The sequence below is a fragment of the Myxine glutinosa genome, chromosome 1, assembly GCF_964187855.1.
Source record: "Myxine glutinosa chromosome 1, kmMyxGlut1.1, whole genome shotgun sequence".
Classification (NCBI taxonomy): domain Eukaryota; kingdom Metazoa; phylum Chordata; class Myxini; order Myxiniformes; family Myxinidae; genus Myxine; species Myxine glutinosa.
In genome coordinates this window covers 94,232,671-94,246,559 of record NC_136261.1, presented here as the reverse complement: position 1 = coordinate 94,246,559, position 13,889 = coordinate 94,232,671, and the positions used below count along the sequence as shown (strand labels likewise).

Below are 13,889 nucleotides of genomic sequence, written 5' to 3'. Positions count from 1 at the left end.
TGGGTCATTTGGGTCCTCTGGGTCCTCTGGGTCATTTGGGTCATTTGGGTCCTCTGGGTCCTCTGGGTCATTTGGGTCATTTGGGTCCTCTGGGTCCTCTGGGTCATTTGGGTCATTTGGGTCCTCTGGGTCATTTGGGTCCTCTGGGTCATTTGGGTCCTCTGGGTCATTTGGGTCCTCTGGGTCATTTGGGTCCTCTGGGTCATTTGGGTCCTCTGGGTCATTTGGGTCCTCTGGGTCATTTGGGTCCTCTGGGTCATTTGGGTCCTCTGGGTCATTTGGGTCCTCTGGGTCATTTGGGTCCTCTGGGTCATTTGGGTCCTCTGGGTCATTTGGGTCCTCTGGGTCATTTGGGTCATTTGGGTCCTCTGGGTCATTTGGGTCCTCTGGGTCATTTGGGTCCTCTGGGTCATTTGGGTCCTCTGGGTCATTTGGGTCCTCTGGGTCATTTGGGTCCTCTGGGTCATTTGGGTCCTCTGGGTCATTTGGGTCCTCTGGGTCATTTGGGTCCTCTGGGTCCTCTGGGTCATTTGGGTCCTCTGGGTCATTTGGGTCCTCTGGGTCCTCTGGGTCCTCTGGGTCCTCTGGGTCATTTGGGTCCTCTGGGTCCTCTGGGTCATTTAGGTCCTCTGGGTCATTTGGGTCCTCTGGGTCCTCTGGGTCCTCTGGGTCCTCTGGGTCCTCTGGGTCATTTGGGTCCTCTGGGTCATTTGGGTCCTCTGGGTCATTTGGGTCCTCTGGGTCATTTGGGTCCTCTGGGTCATTTGGGTCCTCTGGGTCATTTGGGTCCTCTGGGTCATTTGGGTCCTCTGGGTCCTCTGGGTCATTTGGGTCCTCTGGGTCATTTGGGTCCTCTGGGTCATTTGGGTCCTCTGGGTCATTTGGGTCCTCTGGGTCATTTGGGTCCTCTGGGTCATTTGGGTCCTCTGGGTCATTTGGGTCCTCTGGGTCATTTGGGTCCTCTGGGTCATTTGGGTCCTCTGGGTCATTTGGGTCCTCTGGGTCATTTGGGTCCTCTGGGTCATTTGGGTCCTCTGGGTCATTTTGGTCCTCTGGGTCATTTGGGTCCTCTGGGTCATTTGGGTCCTCTGGGTCATTTGGGTCCTCTGGGTCATTTGGGTCCTCTGGGTCATTTGGGTCCTCTGGGTCATTTGGGTCCTATATTCCTATCCTATAACATATATATCTCCTATAACCTATCCTATAAATATAGATTTGATGACGTCATGTTTACACATCTGAGCGACAGAAATGAGCGACAGAAATGAGCGACAGAAATGGGTGACAGAAACTAGCTTCACTTTTGAGCGCCCGAAATTCCCAGGCAAACGCTATAACGCACCAGGTTTACAACCTGTGCGTTAATAATTCCGTGCACCAGTGGGTGGCGCGAGCGTCCAGGCGGGTAACTGAAATGCATGCCCCGCCTTTCGGCCGATCAGCCACACCCGGGGGTAAGGCGTGGCCTCGGGACATATATGCGGGCTCTAAGCTCGAGCCCGCCCAGTGCTAAGTGCGAGCTCTAAATAAAGACTTTGTTTGTACCAACGCGTTGTGGCCTACCTCTCTGGCAATCGAGTCGTGTGTGCACACCACCACACTATCATCTTTAATAGAATAATAGACCAATAAAACTAACAGTTCTTTTTCTTTTCTTGTTTTTGGCAAAAAGTAAACATCTAGAGAGCCTCTGTATTGCCCAATCCCCCCCCCCCCCCTCTATTTACATGAAATGGTTTGGTCCTGCCCCCAAACCAGACGCGACCGGCTTGCGAGCAGACAGTGAATTGAGCATGAGAAGTGTCGGTTCAGGAGCGTCTGGTCTCAGCTAAAAAACCAATCTGGGTGTCAAAAAGAAAAGTAAGAAAAGAAAGACAGGAGAGAGAAAAGAAAGGACAACAGTATGTGACCCAATTTTTCACAAAGGAAGGTGGGTACAGTCCGTGAGTGGTGGAAATATTGGACACTATTGTGGACACGAATAGTGGACACTATTGTGAGCAGCATTGAGCAGCGGTTTGACAGATCAGCCACATCAACATTGTATGCTGATCTCTCACTTCTTCACCCAAGGAACTTTGATCAAGTGCCATCGGGAGCTATGGAAGAGCAGCATAAACATTTGCTGAGATTTGATGATGGTGTCACTGCGGAACAATTACGAAAAGAACTGTGAAGCCTTGGAGAACAATGGTCAACACTGAAACAATCAGTCGCAGATGCTAATACAGTGCAGGAGGACAGTGAGTCTGAACAGGACAGGAAGACTCTGTCAAGTACACGTAAGTCATGTAAAGCCTGTCCTCTCTGCTGCTACAAGGTGCTCCTCAAGTTGAACCTCTTCACTAATGCCTACAAGAGCATTGGGCTTGCCTACAAGCTGCTGCTAACGCTGCCTGTGTCACAAGTGGCATGTGAACGGTCTTTCTCTGCTTTGAAGATAATCAAAAGCCGTCTGCGAAGTACAATGACACGAGAACATCTTGAGGCGTTCATGTTGATGTCTGTGGAAAAAGGGATCCTGGCCAAACTTGACACTAAGGATATCATTGATGGTGTGGCTGCCAGAAGCAGCGAACTGCGCAGGCACCTACTCTCTTAGACATGACATGTGCTTGTGTTACTGAAAATAAATTTAATTTTTAGTGGATTTTATTTAGTTTTTTTTTTTCAAGCCTTTTGTCTTTTTTCTCAGATAAGCAACATATAAATGAATAAGGGGCCGACCGAGGTGAAGGATGCCAGGGCCGGTTTTAAGACCCAGTCCGCTGCTGCTTGTGTGGGTATCAGTCTAGCATCAAATAATGAATTCCATACTGTATGCAGAAATATAAGCATTGTTTCAACCTCCTGGCAAAAATGTCGGGGCAAAAATGTGCGCGCGTGCTTCATAGGGACCCATTGTGATATCATTTCATGGGGCCCAAAATCCCTGGCGGCGCCCCTGCACACGGGAGAGGTAGGTGCATACCAGAAGTTTGGTACGGTTTCACAAAAGTTTGAGGGAGTAGTTCAGTTACAAGATAAGACAAGACACCTTGGGACAGACACTGCACAGATATATATATATATATATATATATATATATATATATATATATATATATATATATATATACATACATACATACAGTTGTATATATATATACACACATATTGTTATGGATCTCGGGTACGGCACTCCCCTTACCGAGGGGGGTTTAATCCCCTCGTCTATCACACTGGCCGTCCGAGTCCTGGAGCTATGACGTCACTTCCGGTCAGCACTGAATAGGGTAGTCGGCCAATTATTCCTATTACCTAATTACCAGCGCCTTCCGGTAAGCGAGGAAATGAGCCCCGCCCGAGCCGCGGCTGTAACGGACACGCCGAGCGAAGCGAGCCACGACTCAGGCCGTTACAAAAAGGACTAAACCCGACTATAGCAGTTGGCCAAATCGTGCCACAGGTACTCAATTGGGAAGGGACTAAAGTGATCGGGGGAAGAAGAAACCAAAGTAAAGGAATAACAGATATTTATTAATTATGTACACGAAAACCTGAAGAGGAAATGAAAGAAGGGCATTTACAAGGAGAGGAAGAAGCAGGTACACAGGGCAGCCTTAAAACAGTCTTATATTATCATACACCCCAAACAGAACAAACAGACTCACATGAATAGGGACTGGCAGGAAGGAATGGCTGGAAGGAGGAGAAGGTCCAAGCAGATGGCAGGGCAGGAAGGTCCGGGCAGATGCGCAGCGTCGAGGTCCGCTCCAGTCCACGCTCCGGTCCACGCTCCGGGCTTGAGGCGAAACCCGGCAGCAGCTGCACGTATGGTTTCACGCGGTCGGACAATGTGAATATATGGCAGTATTGTCGTTGTCAACGGACCCGCTCTCCTGCCTTACGATTCAGCGTGTTCTCCTTGGGTACCTTGCACTTCGGACCTTCGCACTCATCTCTCCTCCTCTTCTCATCTCTCTTCTCTCGTCTTCTCTTGAAGCAGTCCCTCGCAGCCGCTTTTATAGGGTGTTGCTGTATCCAGCCACCGGTTCCTATGACACGCCTACCGGTCGGCTCACCTCGGCCCTGGTTGGCCGGCGAGGGCTTGCTGGCTCCACCTCTGATGGTGAGTTGACGTGCAACACCTTGTTCTTGTGTCCCGCCCCCTTTTTCCTCGGCCTGAGACCGCATGTTCAATGGCGGCCTGGGGCCATCAAATAAACCAAGACAAGGGGCAGCGAACGCTGCCCTACCGCTACTGCACTTTGAAGAACGGGAGATGATTGGGGACAACCGAAGGGGCCCATCTTACCTGATCAATGCAACGCAGACCCAAGCACCGGGAACAGATCCCCAACCAAAACACATAACAATGAAATAACTACAGAGAGGTCCCATGGTGCTCCACGTGCCGCACATGGACCAAACTAGGGTGCGATCTTTAATAAAGCCAAATAATGGGGATATTTACAGGGGATCATTTATAAGGGAACATTTACTAAAATTTACAAAGTGAGGGTTATAAAAACCGTAACACAGCCCCGTCTCTCCTCTAGGGCCGTCCCGGCCCGAAAGAACTTTGACTTAATGTGACACTCAGGTGTAGTAACCCTCTACTATTAACCTTACCCTTGAGTGTGACAGTTTTGAAACAACTAAGTATGTCCCCCTGCTACGTTGCATCCTACCTAACAGATTCACGCCCACAGGATAACCGAATTGTGGAATGGTCTTCAAACTATACATTTAGCCGGTGGGGAGAATTATTTACAAGACACTATTTTTGTACACTGCAAACCCAGGACCTGTCTTTTGGGAGACAAAAAGATGTTTGGAACTAGGAAGGAGCATGCACTGCACTGTACCGATACACCATACCCACATGCCCGGGGATGCACAATTGATATTGCAGTGCACCCCCGAGCACAAGAGCATTACAATTCAACAAAGCACCAAAGCACCAATAAATACAATAAAGCACCACAGTCATCACAATAAAAAACAAACTGATGACCTCGTTCTTGTTTCTCCCGCTCTGCTGGCCTGATGTTTCTTGATGTTGTCGTTCTTGTGGCTTGCTGCCTATTTGTAATAATAAAAAGGCACACAACGCGTCGATTTTTTTAATTTATGGCCAACTAAGGGTGGTCCACCTGTATGGCATAGGGGCCACCTCACCATGGTCCGCAAGCAAGCTTGTCTCTGGCCACCATGGCCCGTCCCAGCAGAGGGGCCAGGCCCCAACACGTGGGGTCCATAATTGTGGTGCTTAGCCACAGAACCGTGGTCCATATGGTGGTGCTAGGCCGCAAGTCGTGCGGTCCATAAGGTGGTGTATCGGTCCAGGCAGGCTGTGCAGCGGCGGTTCGGGCACACAACTGCGGCTACCTGCGCACGCCCCCCGGACCCAAAAGAACAAGCCGTGAGTGGGGAAGGAAAGACAAAGCAAGCATCGGGGCAGGATCGCAAGGGTACACATCAAAACAAGGTAATGCAAGGTGAGGTGCACATGGGATCGAGTGGAGAAAGCTCGTCCCTACTGTACGTCACCCCCCCCATCACCTACCCTACCCTTGCCCTTACCCCGTATTTACAAAATTCTACACATTTACCAATTCCGTCTCTATTGTCCTGTCTTCCCCATATCTCCCCTAATACCAAATTCGTCCACAATCCCTCTAACCAAATTTGCCATCAAGCCCAATTTCTCATCAATTCCTCCTAAGGAGGAAGAGATGGAACAACAAGCACAATGTCACCCCCACGTCATGATGCGTCTCACCATTCCAAACATTTGCACAAACCGGTGGTGTGGAGTCCTGTCATCACCTCAGGTGAGTGGATGCAGATGGTGCGAAGAGATTTCAATCCTAACTATACTTCTAAATGACTTTAACACTTTTACTCTACCCGGGGTCTTTCCCTGCCAAACCATTGGCCATCTTACACTATGTGGTTCTAAGAACCGAACTCCCATTGACCAAAGTGTGGTGCTCACCAATTTGGGGTCTCATTCCCCCGATTCTTCACCCTGTGCCTTCGCACAATTTCCGGGCAGGGTCGTGTGGTGCTCCCAGCAGATCCGCTCACCTGCACACCTCCGCCACTGCAGTTGCCTCCCGAGCTTACCTGTCCTTACCCTAACCTACCTGGGGAAGGCCCTCTGGCGCTCTCACCCCCTACCACCCTCTCTGGCGTCGGGCTACCCGGGTCCGTCCTCCGGATCCTCGGGCCCCATTGGACAACTCTACTGGCTCCCAGAGCCTACATGCGGCCTCACCTGGCCGACATACTGACAGTGGCGGAGTGCCCATTCAATTACACTCACTAACAGGCCACACACCCAGCCAATTGACTCCACTAATGCACCCAACACAACACTTCCGTGCAACTACCCGCACCACAGATGCCAATATCCAACCACAATTTACCTACTCCCTCTACCTACTTATAAACTACCCTCCCCGGGTATTCGTGAAGGGGTCCACCTTCCCCATCCACTCCTTTCGCACCAACCACTCCACTCCACATATTCCACACTACTCACTCCACACCATCCATTGCATACTCCATACCATCTATTTCATTCAACCATTCTCCATACACATGTGCTTCACCTGCACACCTGTGCCCACACACCTGGTGCCACCTGCAACCTCCTTTCCTCCCAGGACCATTCACTTCAATGCAATACACTCAACTCAATGCACAATCACTCACATGTCCACAATGCTCTGCTCATTCACTTTCACACACACACACATCGTTCACGAGCATTGCCTCATTTCATAACCAGCACTACCGTGCACGTTCATATCAATTCCTCATTTCATCACTCTCACTACAAACACAACTGCATCATCTGGCTACCTGGTTTCCCCTCTAACTTAGTGCTTCCCCCAGTCATCCCTTATTCTATGCACAACCCATGTCGTTATCAACCAGCTAATCTACCTACTACCTGTACAATGTCACTACTTAACTCTCATGTTACCTATGGTCACTCTAAATCCCTATCATTTTATCCTAACCCTCCCGGGCTAGTTTGCACAGCCACCCCATAAACTAATGCTCATGTGCCCCGAAGGATGGGAGGGATGGCAGAGTTGCCATCCCTCCACACCATATACCCTTTTGCCATCAATTTCCAATTTTGCCAATCAAATTTGCCCATCAAATTTGCCAATCCAATTTGCCAATCCAATTTGCCAAACATATTCACTATCCCTACCAAATGTCCATTGAACTTGAGCCTCGGTGCGTCATTACATGTACAGCTCGGTTTCGGAAAAAAAACCGAGCAATGAATGCGGGTGGTTTGGTCTTCTGCGGTTGGGTCCGTCCAGCATCCGATTCAGGGGAGGAAGTTTCGTCGGGCCAAGGTTCACAGCACCATCCCTACGCGGGGCCTTTCGCTCCCATGCGCGGTAGGCGAGCCTTGCCCGGGTGGAACGCCGCCGCCACAAGGGGGCGCCGTTCCGACCCCTCATACCTCCCCTCGAACCGGGCCGGTGGTTTTGCCTGGCAAAGCGTGGACGCGACCGTGCAGGGCGGGGCCCGGCCCGAATCATGCACGACGCTCTAAACAGGAGCGACGCGACACCGATCCCCGCCGGCTCCCGCAATACACCAAGCCCGGCACGGACGGGGAGCTCGTATCGGCTATACGTCGGCCTAACTGCTGCCCCGGTCAACATCGATGCCTCACTTGCATGCTCACACGCATACACGACCCCTTTTACACTCACAAAACCCGGCGTCTCAGCGCCTCTCATGCATTCCACACACTCCGTCCATTCCACCACCGCACTCCCTGTTACACACCACTCCTCTCGCGCACCTTCTTGCACACACTCTCCCGGTACGTACTCCGTACCACTCACCACAGGTGTGCATTCCAGCACATACCCACTCACGCGCTCCGGTGTGCTCTCCCGCACCCGCGCCACCACCAACTCACTCTCCGTGTCACACTCAGTACACTCTGTTTCACAATCTTCACAATCGCTCCCACTATCACACTCTGTCGTGCATTCATTCACACTCTTACATCTCACCACGGACCTTTCACTAGCGCCCGGGTGCCGTCGCGACCCCAAGCGCGTGAAAATTCTTTTTGCGCCAAACATCCTCCTGCAAAATCTCCCCGCACAATATACAGGCCGACTCACCTGGGCGCTTCTTCCTCTTCGCTCCAACACCTGCAAACTTTCATTTGGGTTAAGCACAGCATCAAGGTGTGAGCTGAGACTTTGCATGTCTTCCATTCCTCCCTCCAATTCCTGGGCTACCTCTGTCGTCCTTTCAAGTTCAATTCCGACTATTCCTTTTCCCATTTGAATTAATTCTTTTTCCTTTCTCTCGACGGCCGCTGGCACTAACAAAATTTTCCTTTCTACCTCAGCGGTCGCCGTCTTCCCCATACCCCGGGTCGCGATCTCTACCCCGGTCCAGTTACCTGCGCTTTGCTCCACCTCTCTCAATCCGCGCTCCTCGAGTCGCGTTACCTCGTCGCGTACCCTTGGGACCCTCTCACCCAACTCGCGGTCAATGTTCTCCACCGCCTTTTTAAATCTGGCCCCTATTTCTCCCACATCCTTCCTCAATCCCCCAATCCAGCCCCCCAATTGCTCACTATCAGCCCTCATTCTGTTTTCCATTCCCTCCGTTTTGACCATGAAGGCCCTCATTTCAGCCATAAATGATTGTATGTCTTTTAACGTTGGTACAGTGGGCGCGGCTGCTGCGATCATGTGCGAGGCACCATTTTGTGCTCCTGCAACGTCGTGCGAGGCGCCGCCATCTTGGGCACCTGCAACCCCCACTGTTACACCTTCTCCAACCCCCTCTTCCATTACTCCCACTGCTTCCCTTGGGTCCTGGGTCGAATCTACCCCCTCTTCTATCTCCCCCACCGGCATCCGATCACCTTGATCATCCATGGCATGACTCAATTTGGATGTTAAACAAAATTTTGGCCGCTCCTAATTTTGACCAATTTTTTTTCGATGGGGTAAAATTTGGTTCGGGTCCAATCCCACTCCTGACACTAATTGTTACGGATCTCGGTTACGGCACTCTCCTTACCGAGGGGGGTTTAATCCCCTCGTCTATCACACTGGCCGTCCGAGTCCTGGAGCTATGACGTCACTTCCGGTCAGCGCTGAATAGGGTAGTAGGCCAATTATTCCTATTACCTAATTACCAGCGCCTTCCGGTAAGCGAGGAAATGAGCCCCGCCCGAGCCGCGGCTGTAATGGACACGCCGAGCGAAGCGAGCCACGGCTCAGGCCGTTACAAAAAGGACTAAACCCGACTACAGCAGTTGGCCAAATCGTGCCACAGGTACTCAATTGGGAAGGGACTAAAGCGATCGGGGGAAGAAGAAACCAAAGTAAAGGAATAACAGATATTTATTAATTATGTACACGAAAACTCGAAGAGGAAACGAAAGAAGGGCATTTACAAGGAGAGGAAGAAGCAGGCACACACTACACAGGGCAGCCTTAAAACAGTCTTATATTATCATATGCCCCAAACAGAACAAACAGACTCACACGAATAGGGACTGGCAGGAAGGAATGGCTGGAAGGAGGAGAAGGTCCAAGCAGACGGCACGGCAGGAAGGTCCGGGCAGATGCGCAGCGTCGAGGTCCGCTCCAGTCCACGCTCCGGGCTTGAGGCGAAACCCGGCAGCAGCTGCACGTATGGTTTCACGCGGTCGGACAATGTGAATATATGGCGGTATTGTCGTTGTCAACGGACCCGCTCTCCTGCCTTACGATTCAGCGTGTTCTCCTTGGGTACCTTGCACTTCGGACCTTCGCACTCATCTCTCCTCCTCTTCTCATCTCTCTTCTCTCGTCTTCTCTTGAAGCAGTCCCTCGCAGCCGCTTTTATAGGGCGCTGCTGTATCCAGCCGCCGGTTCCTATGACACGCCTACCAGTCGGCTCACCTCGGCCCTGGTTGGCCGGCGAGGGCTCGCTGGGCCCACCTCTGATGGTGAGTTGACTTGCCACACCTTGTTCTTGTGTCCTGCCCCCTTTTTCCTCGGCCTGAGACCGCATGTTCAATGGCGGCTTGGGGCCATCAAATAAACCAAGACAAGGGGCAGCGAACGCAGCCCTACCGCTACTGCACTTTGAAGAGCGGGAGATGATTGGGGACAACCGAAGGGGCCCATCTTACCCGATCAATGCAACGCAGACCCAACCACCGGGAACAGATCCCCAACCAAAACACATAACAATGAAATAACCACAGAGAGGTCCCATGGTGCTCCACGTGCCGCACATGGACCAACTAGGGTGCGATCTTTAATAAAGCCAAATAATGGGGATATTTACAGGGGATCATTTATGAGGGAACATTTACTAAAATTTACAAAGTGAGGATTCTAAAAACCATAATATATATATATATATACATATATATATATATATATATTGTTACAGACGTGGCTTGGATGTTATTTACCGAGCGGTTTTATGGTATGACCACGTCTGCACAAGTTACCCGATTGTGCCCGAACGTTGACTAGTCGCGCGATGCTGGCTCAATAAGAAAAAGAAGACACCCGGCTGGATTACAATAACACAATACGACACCAATGTTTCAATTCTCAAGACCTCCGGAGGAGATTATATTCGTACGGAAAGGTCAGATTACAGGGGCTAGAGGTATAATCACAGAAAGACAGGCACTTAGACACACTCTTATATTAACCCCGGACAGACGACAGACAAACGGGACAACGGCTGACTCACACGGGGGTTGATGACAGGCAAGCGGGTATCGATGGCTCCAGGTCCTCCTGGGCTCGGGGCAGGGTACAGTACGGTCCGGTCCGGTCCAAAGATGCGGGGAGGTATCGTCGCGCTGGGGGTGGCGGTGGCTTCTCTCTCCAAGCTGAGGCGCATCTGACGTCACATCCGGCGCGGGGCCGCGTATATCCGGCGGGGAGTGACACGCCCTCGGCTCGTTAGCTCCGCCCCAGATGGAATCGGCACGTTGCTTCTCATTGGGTGCGTGGGGGGGTTACTGGCTCCGCCCCTGACGAGGAGCTGACAGCCAGCCCCTTCGGGGTAACGCCGTGGAGCGCATGGTCATGGCGGGTAACCGAGCCGGTGTGAGGACGCACACTCCCCGCCCCTCTGTTGTTGTAGTCGTAGTTGTAGTTGTAATTGTTGTTGTAGTTGTTGTTATTGTTGTTGTTTGGGGAAGAAGATGGGAGGAGGTATGGGAAAGGTCCTAAACTCACTACTGATGCCATATAATCACATTCTGGTGCAACGAAGAGTCATAATTAATGGAAACGAGGCCTTAACTGACATAGAATAAGAATAGCTAGGAAGATGTCCGAAAGTTGTCTACGTGTGGTGCGGTGGACCTGGGCACGACATTTAATGGGGGAATAAGGGGCAGGTCGGCTCTACTGATTGTTATTTACATGCAATGGGACTAGGGAATGGGGGATTGGGGAAAGTTGGGGAGTATTGGAGAAAATAGGGGAATATTTACAAGCGGATATGGAGGCCAAATTCCATATTCGCAACATTGCACCCTTCTCTACCCTCGGGGCGTCCCGACCCGATAAATTTTTACCTACTTTAGTGTGGTACGCAATGTAGTTCCCTCTACTATTAACTCTACCCTGAGTGCGACAGTTTTACAGATATTCACAAATGAGTAAATATGTCCCCCTGCGACGTTGCACCCTTCTCCTCACAGAAACACACCCACAGGATAACCGAATCCGGAAAGAATCCTCAAACTAAACATACAGCCGGTAGGGAGCATTATTTACAAGACTACGCTGCTATTTACACTACGATCCAGGACCTGTTTTTGGAGGAACACATGCAGATGTTATGCATAGAGAGAGCGCGCTTGCCAACATCGATACACCAACCCACGAGTGCTCTGTGGCCGACGGCCTTTAATAACGTGCAGAGCACCCTTCCCGAGCATCAACAGCACCACCCCACCACCAATCGGTGCAGTCACCATTGTTCATTGGAATAAAAATAAATTCGACAACCCCTAACCCTGCAGGTGTCTCTTGCTCTGCTTGTGTTGCACTTGGTGGTGTTAATTAACAGTGGTTCACCTTTATGGCATAGGTGCCACGTTGACCCATAGGTCCATCCCCGGGTGGTGCTTGGCCGCAAACGAACTGCGGTCCATTGTGGGTGGCCACAAACATTGCGGTCCATATGGTGTATCGATCCCGGCAGCAAACAGCGAAAGTGCAGGCCCACAACTGCGCAGCCAGCACCTCTCTCTCCTCTCTCTCTACCCCAAAGCCAGATCCTCGGAGGTGGGAGACAAAAGAAGCAGACAAGTGAGTAAGGTGGTAAGGGCGCAAAAGTGCACGCAATGTAAGGTGATGCACACTGGGGGCACATGGGAACCAGGTGAGACAGGTACGTTCCTATCGTACGCCCCCCCCCAACCAGGTAACCTACATGGCCCCTCCCTTACCCCTTACTGTATCCACACAACACAACACTACCCATAAACATCTACTTTACAAATCAACAAACATCCCTACTGTCTTCCCCGTTCCTCCCATAAACCAAATTCGTCTTCTCTCCCTCCTAACCAATCAAATTTGCCATTTTCAACTCTCATCAAAATTTGCCATTTTCAACTCAACATCAAAATTTGCCATTACCAATTCATCATCAGTCCCTCCTAGGGAGGGAGAGATGGAATCACCCCAATGTCTCATCCACGTCGTGATGCGTCTCACAAATCCTCACAGCAATCTCATTTCCTGCTACAAAACAAAGAACACACAGGTGTGGAGTCATCATCATCACCACAGGTAAGTGGCTGCGTATGGTGCGACAGGTTCATCAATCCTAACTATCTCCTAAATGACTTTAACAACTTTACACTACCCGGGGTCTTTCTCCGGCCAAACCATTGGCCCTCTTACACTATGGGTTCTAAAAACCAATTCCCATTGGCCAAACTGTGGTGCTTTTCAATTTGGGGTCTCACTCCCCCGATTCATCTCCCGGTGCCCTCGCACAACTTCTGGGCTGTGGCGTGTACCTCTCCCAGTGGGTCTACCCACCTGCACACCTCCACCACTGCAGTTGCCTCCGAGCTTACCTGCTCCTTACCCTAACCTAACTACCTGGGGAAGGCCCTCTGGCACTCTCCCCACTCGGTGCCCTCTCTGGCACTGGGCTACCCGGGTCCGTCCTCCGGATCCTCGGGCCCCATCCACAACTCTACCGGCTCCCAGAGCCCACCTGCGGCCTCACCTGGCCGACATCCTCACAGTGGTGGAGTGCCCAACCAACTACACACACTAACAGGCTACACGCCCAGCCATTTCCACAACACTAATGCACCCATTCACAACACCATTCTGCAACCGCACCACAAATGCCAATATCCAACCACAATTTACCTGTACCCTCTACCTAACACTTACACTACCCGCCCCGGGTACTCGTGAAAGGGGTCTACTCTTCCCCCATCCACACCTTCGCACCATGCACACCACTCCGTACCACTTACTCCAACTCTCTCCACACACCTGTACCTGCACACCTGTGCTCTCACACCTGGTGCCACCTGCACCCTTCTCTCCCCAAGCGCATTCGCGCTGATCCACAACACTCATTACTCACACACTGCTCCACACACCTGTCCAGTTGCACACCTGTGCAATCACACCTGTCCAGTTGCACACCTGTGCAATTACACCTGTTCAATCCTCACACACACGGCATCATCTCAGCTAACTACTCCCCTCTGAACTTGCGCTTCCCAGTCGTCCCTTTAAACTATTGCGCTCCCTCGTCATTATCATCCATACTAATCTACCTGCGTCCCCACTACAGGTATCAGTCACTAACTAAACTTAACGTTACCTAACGTCATCT

General features: G+C 51.2%; 1 protein-coding gene across 1 annotated transcript in view; it reads left to right on the top strand.

Moving 5' to 3' along the window:
- The first annotated feature begins 1,781 nt into the window (after positions 1-1,781).
- LOC137426460 (phosducin-like protein 2) overlaps positions 1,782-13,889 on the top strand; it is an 84,166-nt gene continuing 72,058 nt past the window's right edge. The window contains exon 1 of the mRNA XM_078770919.1: positions 1,782-1,930. The gene's annotated coding sequence lies outside the window, so the exon portion shown is untranslated. The remainder of the gene's footprint in view (positions 1,931-13,889) is intronic.